The following is a 16,449-nucleotide window of genomic DNA, read 5'->3' as shown; positions in this document are numbered from 1 at the left end:
GGACCGTTCACGAGCTGGGGACCGTGGTGGCTGTTAGGAGTCGGCACACCAAGAGCCCTCCGAGGGAGAGGAGCTGCTGACGTTTGCCAGCACCGTCTCCAATTCCGAACTGCAACCATTCCCTGTAAGAGGCTCCCGAAAGCTTCGACGCAGTTTCTCAGTTAGCTGTAAATGGAGGCCAGTCACTTGGCAGACTCCCCCAACGCCCGGCCTCCCAGGCTGCGATACAGACACGCCGACTGCTTCAGCCAACAGGGACCGCTTGGAGTAAAAGTGAGAATCCTACGTGTCAAAGTACTTGCGTGACGCTGGCCAGAAGCACAAACGTTTAGGGCAGGGCATCAAGGCACTTCGCCGCACGCGGAGCAAGTTTGTTCTCATCTCGCCTCTGAATGCCGAGTTTAACCAGCTAGGAAGCAAACTTCGGGAAAGGTACTCAGGGTGCCGCCGAGTCAAAATTCTTTCACCAGACAGCCCAAATCGTGGACGCCTCTTTGTATTTTCCATGGGCAGGACAAAATGGTGTCAACCCGCACGCCTCCAGCTGGGGGCGGGTTGGGGTGGGGTGGGGTGGGGTGGGGGTGGGGGTTGGGCGACGTACACTTTCTCCATGGGAAACAGGCCCACGCCTTCAGTGTGAAAGGCCTCTACGCCTCTCTGCTTTCGCAGCCCAGGCGTAGCCTCAGCTCTGAGAAGCTTCCAGAGCCGGAAGGTCAGAAAACCTTTGAACCACCCAGCAGGTGCAGCACAGAACAAGGGCTTCTCTCTTGGCCTGAGAACACCCACTGCCCGGCGCTCCTTTGTGTACACACGTGGTGGAGGAAGGGTGCTGGATTCGGCTCCGTGAGAACTTCTCCGGGCCACGCACGTAGTGTGAACGCAAGTAGATGAGCCCTACATCTCATGCCAGTCTCCTGTGCGAGTTGGACAAGGCGAACTCCCTGCTTGAATCCCTGGGTGGGTTAAGTACCCTCCGGGGAAGGATCGCTGCTTGGGACCCCGGGGCTGGTATCGAGGATCCCATAGCTTCGGTGCTCCTGTCCGCCTGTTGAGGGGTTCCAACTTCTGGATTCCTAAATATTTTTATTCCATGGACCTTCTGTTGTGAGGCTCCTCCTTCCTCTCACTCCCAGCCCCTTGTTGGTGTGGGTCCTCTGGTTTCAGGCCACACGTGCTTGGTTCCTCACCTTTCGATGATGTGGCCCCACTGGTGTGAGGCCACTGCTGCCTGTTTTCCATCCCCTCGCTGCTTGGGACCCCGGGGCTGGTATCGAGGTGACTGTTCTGTGCATCCACTTCGCAGCTGTTCTCTCTCCGCGGGTTCTCTCCGCCTGCTGCAGCCAAAAGGGACAGCTTAGGGTAAAGATAAAAACCCAGTGTGTAAACGTTCTTGCCTAGCCCTCGCCCCAAGCACAAGCGTATATGCCTCCGGTCAAAGGCTTTCGCCACAAGCTGAACACGTTTGGTCTCATCTAAGCCTCTGAAGCCCGAGTTTACCCAGCTACGAATCAAAACTTCAGGAAAGGTGCTCAGGGTGATGCGGACCGCCAAGCGTTTCACCAGGCAGCCCAGATCGAGTACAAACACTTGTGTTTTAAGCGGGCAGAGGAAATGGTGTCAAGAGCGCGCCTCCATCTCCCGGGCGACGTACACATTCTCTCCATGAGATGCAAGCCCTTCCTCCAGTGTGAAAGGCCTCTACACTCTACACCTCTTGCGCTCGCAGCACGCAGGTGCCACCCGCTCTGAACATCTTCCAAAGGCACAGGGTCACGCAACGTGTGAACCACCGAGCGCGGGTGCAGCACACACCTAGGTCTTCGCTGTCGGCCTGAGAACACCCACGGCGCAGGGCTTCTTTGGGGCACACACGCGGTAGCGGTCGGTGATGCATTCTGCTCCGTGAAACCTTCTCGGGGACACAGAGCGTGAGCGCACGTAGATTAGCCCTACCCCTCATCCCTCTCTCTTGAGTGAGTTGTACTGCTATAAGGCAAAACTCCCTGCTGGAATCTCGGTGTGGCTTAAGTATCCTCCGGGAAGCGATCGCTGCTAGAGACACTGTGCTGCTCTCTAGGATAGTGGTCTGTGCCTCCACTGCGCTGCTGCTGTCTCCAAGTCGCTTGCGAAGGCCTTTTCGAAGAGGTCGCTCACAGTGTCGTTTCTTTAGAGTAACCCACAGGCATACGAGGATGCCGGTTCTGTGAAGGAAAATGCTCCCTGCCTCAGCCACTTGGGCGCCGTTTTGTACAGGAAAGGACACTCCGCCTTGAAGGTTCTTCCTTCCGGATTGCCACTCGCACTGTGGCGATGTCTCCTGAATCTCGCGGGGTTACAGTGCCGTCACAAGGTCCGTATCTCAGGCCTAGAAACGGCGGAGCGTCCGGCAGCTTTGAAAGAGAGCTTCGGCATTCTTCTGGCCTTCGGGGACGCTCCATGAGGAGCAAGCGCCTCAGCAGCGTGCGTCTTTAGAGCTTTCATGGCAGAACCTCTGTGGGCGACCTCATTCCTCCCCCCACGTGAGAGACACACACAACCTGCCATTAGGGGGTGGAAGGCTTTAGAGTCCAGAAGCGAGGCTGGCGCTCCCACTCAGCATTCCTACACGGAACTGAGCCCGGGTGCGTGAGACCGTGAGAGGGGGCAAAGACAGGCGTACCAGCGAGCTGTTCACAGTGCACGCTGACGCATCACCCTTCAAGCTCACGTTCATTTCATGGGGAGAACACGAGGCCTTGATGCGCTTTCCTGTGGTACGTAAACATCGGTCGCGTCCCCTGGTGGGCACATCGGCTCAGGACTGCCCTGTCCCAGAGGCTCCGGGTGTGGAGCCCGACTGTTGGAGATCAGCCTCACGTGGCTCTTTCACGGACGAGACCGGCTCGCAATGGGACCGTTCACGAGCTGGGGACCGTGGTGGCTGTTAGGAGTCGGCACACCAAGAGCCCTCCGAGGGAGAGGAGCTGCTGACGTTTGCCAGCACCGTCTCCAATTCCGAACTGCAACCATTCCCTGTAAGAGGCTCCCGAAAGCTTCGACGCAGTTTCTCAGTTAGCTGTAAATGGAGGCCAGTCACTTGGCAGACTCCCCCAACGCCCGGCCTCCCAGGCTGCGATACAGACACGCCGACTGCTTCAGCCAACAGGGACAGCTTGGAGTAAAAGTGAGAATCCTACGTGTCAAAGTACTTGCGTGACGCTGGCCAGAAGCACAAACGTTTAGGGCAGGGCATCAAGGCACTTCGCCGCACGCGGAGCAAGTTTGTTCTCATCTCGCCTCTGAATGCCGAGTTTAACCAGCTAGGAAGCAAACTTCGGGAAAGGTACTCAGGGTGCCGCCGAGTCAAAATTCTTTCACCAGACAGCCCAAATCGTGGACGCCTCTTTGTATTTTCCATGGGCAGGACAAAATGGTGTCAACCCGCACGCCTCCAGCTGGGGGCGGGTTGGGGTGGGGTGGGGTGGGGTGGGGGTGGGGGTGGGGCGACGTACACTTTCTCCATGGGAAACAGGCCCACGCCTTCAGTGTGAAAGGCCTCTACGCCTCTCTGCTTTCGCAGCCCAGGCGTAGCCTCAGCTCTGAGAAGCTTCCAGAGCCGGAAGGTCAGAAAACCTTTGAACCACCCAGCAGGTGCAGCACAGAACAAGGGCTTCTCTCTTGGCCTGAGAACACCCACTGCCCGGCGCTCCTTTGTGTACACACGTGGTGGAGGAAGGGTGCTGGATTCGGCTCCGTGAGAACTTCTCCGGGCCACGCACGTAGTGTGAACGCAAGTAGATGAGCCCTACATCTCATGCCAGTCTCCTGTGCGAGTTGGACAAGGCGAACTCCCTGATTGAATCCCTGGGTGGGTTAAATTTTTGTTTCATATTGGAGTATAGTTGATTAACAATGTTGTGTTTGTGTCAGGTGTACAGCAAAGTGATTCAGTTATACTGAATACATGTAGATATTCTACATGTATCTATTCTTTTGAAGTTATTACAGAATATTGAGCAGTTTCCTGTGCTATACAGTAGGCTCTTGTTGGTTATCTACTTTAAATATAGCAGCATGTATATGTCAATCCCAAGCTTCCAATTTATCCCTCCCCCCTACACTCCTCTCACACATAACCATAAATTCATTCTCTAAGTCTGTGAGTCTGTTTCTGTTTTGTAAATAAGTTTATTTGTATCATAAATGACACACTTTTAATAACATGAGAGCTAAACAAGAAATCTTAAGAAAAGTGGAAATTGAAATAAAATCTATCAAAATTTGTGGAATGCACAGTGCTTAGAGAGAAATTTATAACACTAAATGTAGAAAAGAATAAAGATCTAAAAACAATAATTTGAGTTTTAACCTTAGGAAACTAGAAAAAGAATAGCAATACTAACCTACAGAAAGCAGAAGAGAAAGCATAATAAAAATCAGGGCAGAAATCAATGAAATTGGAAACAGGAAAACAATTGAGAAAATAACAAAACCAAAAGCTAGCTCTTTGATAAAAATTAGCTCTTATTTTATTTATAGTTTTTTATATCTCTGCAGCTATCAACATTATCTATCATTTCCTCCTTGAAACACACTTTTTTGTTTGTCTTCCATAGCCCATCATCTCCTGATTTCCCTCCTAACTCGTTAGCTATTTCTTCTTTGTCTCCTTACCCAAAATTGCTTTCTCTCTTTCACTTTTAAAGAAAGGTTGTGGTGTCTTAATCTTGGGACACTTTCTCTTCTCAATGTACACATTTTCTCCTGGATGATCTCACTCATTACCATGACACTACATGCCACTCAAACACTATTTAGGTTTCTCCAGAAATCAGAACCTGAGGCAAACTGTTAAAAGCAAGTATTAAGTAATATAGTCATTTTCACAATGTTGATTCTTCCAATCCAAAAGCATGGTATATAGCTCCATCTGTTTATATCATCTTTAATTTCTTTCATCAGTGCCTTATAGTTTTCTGCATACAGGTCTTTTCTCTCCTTAGTTAGGCTTATTTCTAGGTATTTTATTCTTTTGGTTGCAATGGTAAATGGGAGTGTTTCCCTAATTTATCTTTCAGATTTTTCATCATTAGTGTATAGGAATGCAAGAGATTTCTGTGCATTAATTTTGTATCCTGCTACTTTACCAAATTCACTGATTAGCTCTAGCAGTTTTCTGGTAGTGTCTTTAGGATTCTTTATGTATAGTATCATGTTATCTGCAAACAGTGTAAACTTTACTTCTTCATTTCCAATTTGGATTCCTTTTATTTCTTTTTTTTCTGATTTCTGTGACTAAACCTTCCAAAATTATGTTGAATAATAGTGGTGAGAGTGGGCAACGTTGTCTTATTCCTGATCTTAGTGGAAATGGTTTCAGTTTTTCACCATTGAGGAGGATGTTGGCTGTGGGTTTGTCATATATGGCCTTTATTATGTTGAGGAAAGTTCCCTCTATGCCTACTTTCTGGAGAGTTTTTATCATAAATGGGTGTTAAATATTTTTGAAAGCTTTTTATCCATCTATTGAGATGATCATATGGTTTTTATACTTCAATTTGTTAATATGGTTTATCACATTGATTGGTTTGCATATATTGAAGAATATTTGCATTCCTGGGATAAACCCCATTGATCATGGTGTATGATACTTTTAATATGCTGTTGGATTCTGTTTGCTAGCATTGTGTTGAGGAGTTTTGCATCTATGTTCATCAGTGATACTGGCCTGTAGTTTTCTTTCTTTGTGACATCTCTGGCTGCTTTTGGTATCAGGGTGATGGTGGCCTCGTTGAATGAGTTTGGGAGTGTTCCTCCCTCTGTTATATTTTGGAAGAGTTTGAGAAGGATAGGTGTTAGCTCTTCTGTAAATGTTTGATAGAATTCGCCTGTGAAGCCATCCGGTCCTGGGCTTTTTTTGTTGGAAGATTTTTAATCACAGTTTCAATTTCAGTGCTTGTGATTGGTCTGTTTATATTTTCTATTTCTTCCTGGTTCAGTCTCAGAAGTTTGTGCTTTTCTAAGAATTTGTCCATTTCTTCCAGGTTGTCCATTTTATTGGCATATAGTTGCTTATAGTAATCTCTCATGATCCTTTGTATTTCTGCAGTGTCAGTTGTTACTTCTCCTTTTTCATTTCTAATTCTATTGATTTGAGTCTTCTTCCTTTTTTCTTGATGAGTCTGACTCATGGTTTATCAATTCTGTTTATCTTCTCAGAGAACCAGCTTTTAGTTTTACTGATTTTTGTTATTGTTTTCTTTGTTTCTATTTCATTTATTTCTGATCTGATATTTATGATTTCTTTCCTTCTGCTAACATTGGAGTTTTTTTGTTCTTCCTTCTCTAATTGCTTTAGGTGTAAGGTTAGGTTGTTTATTTGAGATGTTTCTTGTTTCTGGAGGTAGAATTTTATTGGTATAAACTTCCCTCTTAGAACTGCTTTTGCTGCATCCCATAGGTTTTTGGTCATTGTGTTTTCATTGTCATTTGTTTCTAGGTATTTTTTGATTTCTTCAGTGATCTCTTGGTTATTAAGTATTGTATAGTTTAGCCTCCATGTATTTGTATATTTTTCAGATTTTTTCCTCTAACTGGTACCTAGTCTCATAGCGTTGTGGTCAGAAGAGATATTTGATATGATTTCAATTTTCTTAAATTTAGCAAGGCTTGATTTGTGACCCAAGATATGATATATCCTGGAGAATGTTCCAAGAGCACTTGAGAAGAAAGAAATCTACAGATTCAATGCAATCCCTATCAAACTACCAATGGCTTTTTTCATAGAACTAGAACAAAAAGTTCACAATTTGCCTGGAAACACAAAAGACCCTGAATAGCCAAAGCAATCTTGAAAAAGAAAAACGGAGCTGGAGGATCCAGGCTCCAGGACTTCAGACTATATTACAAAGCTACAGTATTCAAGACAGTATGATACAGGCACCAAAACAGAAACATAGATCAAGGGAACAGAATAGAAAGCACAGAGATAAACCCACGCACATATTGTCACCTTGTTTTTGATAAAGGAGACAAGAATATAAAATGGAGAAAAGACTGCCTCTTCAATAAGTGGTGCTGGGAAAACTGAACATCTACATGTAAAAGAATGAAGTTAGAGCACTCCCTAACACCGTACACAAAAATAAACTCCAAATGGATTAAAGATCTAAATGTAAAGCCAGACACTATAAAACTCTTAGAGGAAAACATAGGCAGAACACTCTATGACATAAATCACAACAAGATACTTTTTGACCCACCTCCTAGAGTAATGGAAATAATAACAAAAATAAACAAATGGGACTAACGAAACTTAAAAGCTTTTACACAACAAAGGAAACCATAAAGAAGACGAAAAGACAACCCTCAGAATGGTAGAAAATATTTGCAATTGAAGCAACTGACAAAGGATTTATTTCCAAAATTTACAAGCAGCTTATGTAGCTCAATATCAAAAAGCAAGCAACCCAATCCAAAAATGGGCAGAAGACCTAACTAGACATTTCACCAAAGAAGATATACATATTGCCAACAAACATATGAAAGAATGCTCAATATCACTAATCAGTAGAGAAATGCAAATCAAAACTACAATGAGGTATCATCTCATTGATGATACTACAAAACTACAATGAGGTATCACCTCACACCAGGTCAGAATGGCCATCATCAAAAAATCTACAAACAATAAATGCTGGAGAGTGTGTGGAGAAAAGGGAACCCTCCTGAACTGTTGGTGGGAATGTAAATTGATGGAGCCAGTATGGAGAACAGTATGGAGGTTTCTTAAAAAACTAAAAATAGAACTACCGTATGACCCAGCCATCCCACTACTGGATATATAACGTGATAAATCCATAATTCAAAAAAGTCATGTACCACAATGTTCATTGCAGCTCTATTTACAATAGCCAGGACATGGAAGCAACCTAAGTGTCCACTGAGAGATGAATGGATAAAGAAGATGTGGCACATATATACAATGGAATATTCCTCAGCCATGAAAAGGAACGAAATTGAGTTATTTGTTGTGAGGTGGATTGTCCTAGTGTCTTTCATACAGAGTGAAGTATGTCAGAAAGAGACAAACAAACACCATATACTAACACATATATAAGGAATCTAAAAAAAAAAAATTATGAAGAACCTAGGGGCAGGACAGGAATAAAGATGCAGATGTAGAGAATGGACTTGAGGACATGGGGAGGGGGAAGGGGAAGCTGGAACGAAGGGAGAGAGTGGCATGGACTTATATACACTACCAAATGTAAAATAGATAGCTAGTGGGGAGAAGTCGCATAACACAGGTAGATCATCTCAGTGCTTTGTGACCACCTAGAGGGGTGGGATATGGAGGGTGGGAGGGAGATACAAGAGGGAGGAGATATGGGGATATATGTATGCATAATGCTTTGTTATAAAGCAGAAACTAACACACCATTTAAAACAATTATACTCCAATAAAGATGTTTAAAAAAAAAGCAGGTTTAATTGGGGAGGGTAATCAGGTTGCAAGAGTTAGTGACATGGGCAGCAAAACAGGTATAGCTAGTAGTTTCCAAGTTGGCCACTTGTATGGAACACTCATTCTTCCATCTCATTTTTTCATTATCATCCATCTTTATTGGTTGAAGTTTACTTCCTGGTCATTACTTGCTAAGACTTGAATGAGAGCTGAAGTGTATTCAAATGGCACCTGCCCAAAGCTGGCCAGAACCAACAAAGAACTGATTTCTGCCACATGACTATAATTAGTAAAGAGGCCAAAAAGATTTAAGGTGTTGCCCTACAGGTGTCTCATATAGTACTTGCAATGCCCACATTTACATCTTCAACTGAAATCTTTCCACTAGTGTCAAGACATCAGGTGCAAATAGCACCTTAAGTTTATATCCAAAGTGAAACTCTTGATACCAAACTCCATACCTGTTCTTCCCTAAATCTCTTTCAGCACGCCCCACATTGGAAAACTTATAGGCTTATGTCACTTGCTGTTCACTTGTTTATGGTTCATCTAACAGTGAACATCTGTTGGTGCCCTCTGGGTGAAAGGAACTTTCTTGGGACATATTTTTTGGCTCTCCAGAGCCTACCCTGCCCAGTCCTGTGATATAGGAGTTCTGGTACAACCTTAGGTACAACCTCCCTCCCAACACGAATTTTATTGTTGCTGGGTTCCTATAGCTGATGGCCTTCTTGAGTACACACATGGCAACAAGGTTCAGGCCTAACTCCCTTCCACAATGTTCCCTTGATCCATGGGAAATACATATATTTTTGCTACACTAATAGGTGGACATGAAGGTGCTTCCTGGCATGCCCTCTTTCTTCTATGCTACCTCTAGTCTTCCAATTTCTTTAAACCCTAATGACATCGAGCACTCAGCTTGCACAGGGCTTCAGAAACTTTAAGCTAAGAGGCTTTACTTGTCCAGTACTTAGTGTGTGAAGGAAGAGCATTTGTACCCTCATTTGTTAGGAGTGATTTTCTTGGGAATTCCCTCAGGAAGCAAGGCCACACTTTCCCATAAGTGATCTAGGAGAGGGAGAGAGCCTTGTTTCACAAACAGTGTTCTCAGGAATGGAACACATTCTCCTATTCAGCTCTCCTATTACAAATGCTATTGGGGAATAGTGGCAGTTCTGCTGGCTGCAATTTCTCAGCATGTCAGGGTAAAAGGATGGATGATCCATCCAAGAGGTGGATGATCCCTGAACTGAGAAGCCTGGGAAATTTGAATCTTCTTACCTGAGAATCTCAGTTGCCTTTTCCAGTAGTCAGCATATAATTATATCCTATTACACATGTACAGTATTGTTTTTTATAACAAAAGAAAGTTGCATATTATGTTTATAACTTAACAGTATATGGTGAATATTTTTCTACATAAAGATTTATATATAATTCTTTTACAACCCCTCCTTTTTTATTATAGAAGATTCCAGACATATACAAAAGTTGATAAAAACTTAATTATTCCCAGTTTCAACAATTATCAACTCATTGCCAATCATGTTTCATTAATACAGCACCCATTCTTCACTCCCATATGATTTCGAATCCAAGATATTTTAGATATCACATTTTATAAATATTTTTAATTGACGTATAGTTGATTTACATTATTGTGTTAATTTCAGACATATAGCAAAGTGATTCAGTTACATATATTTTTAAAATTCTTTTCCATTATAGGTTATACAAGATACTGAATATAATTCCCTGTGTTATACAGTAAATCCTTGTTGTTTATTTTATACATGGTAGTGTGTTTCTGTTAATCCCTAATTTATCCCTCCATTCTTTCCCCTTTGGTAACTATAAGTTTGTTTTCTATGTCTGTGAGTCTGTTTCTGTTTTGTAGATATGTTCATTTGTACTATTTTTTAGATTGTACATATAAGTGATATAGTATAGGATTTGTCTTTGTCTGACTTACTTCACTTAGTATGATAATCTCTAAGTCCATCCATGTTCCTGCAAATGGCATTATTTCATGGCTGAGTAATATTCCATTGTATATATACACATCTTTATCAATTCATCTGTTGATTGACATTTAGGTTGTTTCCATGTCTTGGCTGTTGTAAATAGTGCTGCAATGAACATTGGGGTGCATGTATATTTTTGAATTAGTTTTCATCTTTTCTCACTCAGCCAGGAGTGAGATTACTGGATCATATTATAACTCTACTTTCTGTTCTTTAGGGAACCTCTATACCATTTTCCATAGTGGCTGCACCAATTTACATTCCTACCAACAGTGTAGGAGGAGTCCCTTTTGTCCACACCCTCTCCAGCATTTATTATTTGTAGATTTTTTGATGATAGCCATTCTGACAAGTGTGAGGTGATGCTACATTGTGGTTTTGATTTGCATTTCTCTAATGATTAGTGATATTGAGCATATTTTCATGTGCTTATTAACCATCTGTATGTTTTCTTTGGAAAAATGTCTATTTAGGTCTTCTATTTTTTGATTGGGTTGTTTTTCTGATATTGAGTTGTATGAGCTGTTCTTATACTTTGGAAATTAAGCACTTGTTGGTCTCAGCATTTAGAAGTATTTTCTCCCAGTCCATAGGTTATATTTTTGTTTTGTTTATGGTTTCCTTTGTTGTGCAAAAAGTTTATACATTTGATTAGGTGCCATTTATTTATTTTTTATTTTATTTCTTTTGCTTTGGGAGACTGATCTAAGAAAATATTGTTATGATTTATGTCAAAGAATGTTTTTCTTATGCTCTTTTCTAGGAGGTTAGTAGTGTCATGTCATATTTAAGTCTTTAAGTCATTTTGACTTTATTTTTGTGTATGATGTGAGGGAGTGTTCTAACTTTATTGATTTACATGTAGCTGTCCAGCCTTCCCAACACCATTTGCTGAAGAGAATTTTTTTCTCCATTGTATAGTCTTACTTCCTTTGTTGAAGATTAATTGACCATAGGTGTGTGAGTTTATTTCTGGGCTCTCTATTCTATGCCATTGATATATATGTCTGTTTTTGTGCCAATATCATGCTGTTTTGATTACTGTAATTTTGTAGTATCATCTAAGTCTGAGAGAGTTATGCCTCCAGCTTTGTTCTTTTCCCTCAGTATTGCTTTGGCAATTCTGGATCTTTTGTGGTTCCATGTAAGTTTTAGAATTATTTGTTCTAGTTCTGTGAAAAAAGTCATGGGCAATCTGATAGGGATTGCATTAGACCTGTACATTACTTTGAGTAGTATGGCCATTCTAACTATATTAACTCTACCCATTCAAGAGCATGGGATATCTTTCCATTTTCTTGAATCATCTTTGATTTTCTTTACCAATGTTTTATACTTTTCAACCTATAACTCTTTCACCTCTTTGGTTAGGTTTATTCCTACGTATAATCATTCTTAATCACTGAAATTGCTTACATTAAAGCATTATTTATTCATTCTTTATCATAGGACATTTGAATTCTTTCCAACTTTTCATTATTACATGTGCAAAAGCATCTTTGTATGTATATTTATAACTAATTACTCTTTATGATTTGCAATTCTTTTATTTTCTATACCGATTTCTTAATAATGTCTTTGGAATAAAAAACCTTTGTTTGAGGGAACGTTTTCTTTATTTCTGTGAATATATACAGTTATACCATAACATAAAATAACTAAAGTCATATAAATCTATTTACTAGGACATTTTATGCCTTGTTTGAAAATTTAGAAGAGCCTCTTACTAGTTCTTGTCTACCATCTTCCTTACTGTGAAAGAACATTATTAAAAACCAATATGGAGTTCTGGTTCAATATGGCAATGTTGAACTCACCTCTTCCCGTAGACACAGTGAATATACAATTACATACAAAACAAGTTCCTTTGAAAGAAATAAAAAAACTAGCTGACTGACTCCACATCTGGTGAATGAGGAAAACACTGACATTGAAACATGTAAGAGAGGCTGAGACATAATCTTTCCATAAACCCCACCCCTAATGCAAAACCCCATAATTGGGAAGGAACTCAAAATTCTGGGCTTCTCCTTGAAGAATAAGGGTTTGAACCCCACATGTGGCAACCTAACTTTTAAGACCTGCACCTGAAAAATGAGCCCCCAAAATATCTGACTTTGAAAACCAACAGGGCCTGTGTCCATGAGACCCACAAGGCTGAGAAGTAGTTCTTAAAGTGCTGCTGAGAAGTAGTTCTTAACGGGCTCAATGCAGTTAAGGTGGACTTACAGCAGTTACACCCTAGGGCCTAATGCAGAGGCATTTTACTGAAAAGTCAGGCTCTGTGTGAAAGAAGCCTATTGGCTTATCTTAAAGCTTTAGCCTGAAGGGCGGGCATTAATTGAACACACATCTAGGTGCCTACTGAAATACTTTCCAAAGACCAGGGAGAATAATGAGCACCATCTTTGTGCTCTCCCTCTGCCTTGCACCATATCACCAGTATCTCCTGGAAGGGAGCTTGTACATGTGTCTGGTGCCCAGCTTTGTGGCTGCTGCTCAGCCCTTGATTCCCTTGCTCTGGTGGCCAGTGGGCTTACATTTGTAAGTCCCACAAGACAGTAACAAATGGAAAAACTGTTCTTAAATGACTAACACCCAAGGCATGGTGCAGTGACAGCTGACTGAAACACACTGCCGTCTTTCTGTGAAAGAGACCTATTTGCTTATTTAAAGTTTCAACCTGAGGTTCAGGCTTCTAATTTAACAGTCATCTAGAGGCCTACTGAAAGACTCTCTGAAGACCATGGAGGTTGGTGGGTGTCATCATTGTGCTCTCCCTCTGCCTCACTCTAGGTCACCAGTATCTCCCAGAAATGAGCCTGTGCATATGTCTGGAGTCCTGATTTTTGTAGCTGCCTACTCAGAGGATGTTTCTTGATTGCCTGACTGTGGTGGCCAGTGGAGCTTGCGTTCATGAGTTCAATGGGATGAGGGCACACAAACAAATAATTTTGAATTGGTTATCACCCCAGGGATCAGTGCAGAGGGAGCAGGCAGAAATACCCTTTTCTCAGTTTTCCCCTGAAATAAGTATATTTGCATAATTTTAAAACTGCTGCCTGGGGACTTCCCTGGCAGTCCAGTGATTAGGAGTTTGCTTTCCAATGCAGGGGGTGTGGATTTGATCCCTGGTCAGAGATCTAAGATCCCACATGCCTCTTGGCCAAAAAACCAAAAATGAAACAGAAGCAATATTGTAACAAATTCAATATAGACTTTAAAAAGTGTCCACAAAAAAAAAAAAAAAAGCTTCTGCCTGAAGACCTGGATTACAATCAGCCTGCACCTGGGTGATGTCTGCGACCCTCCCCTTTAGGACACTGACAGATCTTGGCATGTTCTCAACTATTGGGAGCCACTAAGAACAAAGTAGCCTGCTTGGACACTCAGAGATTTGAGAAGCAACAAAGAGTAAGGACAGGGTTGAACAATAAGTTTCATCTCCTACATAAGCCTCTCCTTCAAGACTGAGAGAGGTGGCTGTTTTAGTTAATGCAAAAAAAATCAACACAGAGAGTCAAGGAAAGTGAGGAAAAAAACAGAAGAGAGAGACAGAAATATGTTCCATATAAAAAATAACAAACCCCAAACCTCAAAAAAAAAAAAACCTTAATGAAACAAAGATAAATGATTTACCTGAAAACAGTTCAAAGTAATGGTCACAAAGATGCTTATCAAGGTTAGGAGAATGCATGAACAGAGTGAGACTATAATCAAAGAGATAGAAAATATAAGAAAGTACCAAACAGAAGCCACAGAGCTGAAGAATATAATACCTGAACTGAAAATTCCCATTAACAGGTTCCACAGAAGACTACATGAAACAGAAGAAAGTGTCAATGAGCTTAAGAGAGAACAGTGGAACTCATCCAATCAGAACGACAAAGGAAGAAAGAATGAAAAAAAGTGAAGGCAACTTAAAGGACTTATGGGAAAACAAGCGGATCAATATTTGCAATATAGGAGTCCCTTAAGGAGAAGAGAAAGAGAAAAGGGCAGAAAATTTATTTGAAGAAATAATGACTGAAAACTTCTCTTAGCTTTTCCAGGACATCCAGTTTTAGGAAGCCCAGAAAGTTTCAAATAATTTGAACCCAAAGATACCCACACCAATACACATTATAATTGAAGTGTTAATAGTTAAAGACAAGGAGTGAATCTTAAAAGCAGCAAGAGAAAAGCAATGTGCTACATACAAGGTAAACTCCTTGTATGTAACACATTGAAGCTCTGCAGACAGAGGGAGTGGTACTATATACTGGAAGTGCTGAAAGAAAAAAAGTACTAAACAAGAATACTTAAGCTGGCAAAAGTGTGATTCAGAATTGATGGAGATAAAGTTTCCAGACAAGCAAAAGCTAAAAGAGTTCATCACCACTGGATCAGTTTTATGATAAATGTAAAAGGAAATCCTTTAATCTGAACAGAAATGGTACTGATTAGTGACAAGAAAACATTAAAAGCATAAAGATCACTGTTAAGGTAAATATACAGTGAAATTCAAAATAGTCTAATATAAAGTATAAAATATATAAATATAAATAAAATATAAAGTCTAATATAAATATAAAATGAGTTAATCAATTTTAAAACTATGAAGTTAAAAGATAAAAGTAGTAGAAACAACCGTGACTATAATAATTTGTTAATGGAAACACAAGATAAAAATATGTAAATGGTGATATCAGAAATAAAACGTGGTGGATAGTAAAAATGTACAGATTTAGAATGCATTAGAACTTAAGTGGTTAGTGACATAAAATAGACTGTTAGAAATATAAGTTGTTCTATGTAAGCTTAAAGGTAATCACAAAGCAAAGATCTATAGTAAATACACAAAAGAGAAAGAGAAAGGAATCTAAGCATACCACCACAGAAAATGACAAAATCACAAAAGAGAGTAAAGGGAGAGAAAAGGAGCAAAGGAATTACAAAACAGCCAGAAAACAATTTAAAAAATGTCAATACATGTGTACTATCATAATTACTTTAAATGTAAATGGACTTAATTCTCTGATCAAATGACATAGAGTAGCTGTATAGATTAAAAAAATATATTCTGCCTGCAAGAGACTCTTTTCAGAGTCTGAAAGTGAAGAGATGGAAAATGATATTCCATGTAAATAGAAACCAAAAGAAAGCTGAGGTATTTATACTTATATCAGACAAATTGACTTTAAGACAAAGATTGTAATAGAAGCCAATGAAGGAGAGTATATAATGATATATGGGTCAATCAAAATATGACACTTCTTTATATTCCCCTCAAAGAGTCCTTAAATATATAAGGAAAATATTAGTAGACCTAAAGGGAGAAATAAACAGCAATGCAATCATAGTAAGGGACTTCAATACACCACTTTCATCAAAGGATAGATCACCTAGAGTGAACATCAATAAACATTGACCTTAAACAACATGTTCGACCAGATGAACTTAACAGACATATACAGAACATTCCATCCAAAGGCAAAATAATACTCATTCTTTTTTAAGTTGAAGCACAGTTGATTTTCAATATTTCATTAGTTTCAGGTATACAGCATAGTGATTCATTTATTTTTTTTCACATTATATTCCATTATATGTTATTACAAGATATTTAATGCAATTCTCTGTGCTACACAGGAAATCCTTGTTGTTTACGTATTTTATGTACAGTACTTTGTATCTGTCAATCCCTTACCCCTAATTTGTCCAACCCACCTCTCTCTCCCCTTTGCTAACCATAAATTTGTTTTCTGTGTATGTGAGTCTGTTTCTGTTTTGTATATAGATTCATTTGTATTATATTTTAGATTCCTCATATAAGTGAAATCATATAAGATTTGTCTTTCTCTGCCTGATTTACTTTACTTAGCATAATATTTTCTAGGTCCATCCATGTTACAGCAAATGTCAATATTTCAGTCTTTTTATGGCTGAGTAATAATCCATTATATATATATAATCTTCTTAAGCCAAACTGTTGAT

Source organism: Delphinus delphis, chromosome 21 (genome assembly GCF_949987515.2).
Source record: "Delphinus delphis chromosome 21, mDelDel1.2, whole genome shotgun sequence".
Lineage (NCBI taxonomy): Eukaryota > Metazoa > Chordata > Mammalia > Artiodactyla > Delphinidae > Delphinus > Delphinus delphis.
The sequence above is the reverse complement of the archived record's forward strand: the minus strand, read 5'-3'. Positions refer to the sequence as shown.